General features: G+C 40.8%; 1 protein-coding gene across 1 annotated transcript in view; it reads right to left on the bottom strand.

Annotated features, from left to right (window-relative positions):
* Positions 1-346, bottom strand: part of LOC116101407 (membrane-spanning 4-domains subfamily A member 4D-like) — an 11207-nt gene that overhangs the window by 1791 nt on the left and 9070 nt on the right. The gene's annotated exons all lie outside the window — the stretch shown is intronic.

Below are 346 nucleotides of genomic sequence, written 5' to 3'. Positions count from 1 at the left end.
TTCCTGGCTATTTTTCTCCTCCTGTGTATTTTTCTCCTGCTACATAAGTGACTTTCTTCTCCCTATATGACTTTCTTCCTCCTTGTTCAAGAGCATCTGCAGCAGTCCTTGGGTTAAGACAATGGCCAGCTGTGCAGAAACTGAAAGTTTCTGAGAAACAACAGCGTAATCAACTCTATGAACACAGTTCAGACATGAGAATAGGGACTAGAAAGGAAGAATTCAAGAGGAGCAAATGGGGCTGGATTTGATAAAAAAGACATTATATGCAAGTAGGGCATATACAATGTGAAAGAAACCAGTACACAAAAGACTAAGCTCATCTTCACCTGGGCTTCATCTAGGA

The sequence above is a fragment of the Mastomys coucha genome, unplaced genomic scaffold (assembly GCF_008632895.1).
Source record: "Mastomys coucha isolate ucsf_1 unplaced genomic scaffold, UCSF_Mcou_1 pScaffold21, whole genome shotgun sequence".
NCBI lineage: Eukaryota > Metazoa > Chordata > Mammalia > Rodentia > Muridae > Mastomys > Mastomys coucha.
Note: the sequence above shows the minus strand (reverse complement) of the source record. Positions and strands in the feature narration are given on the sequence as shown.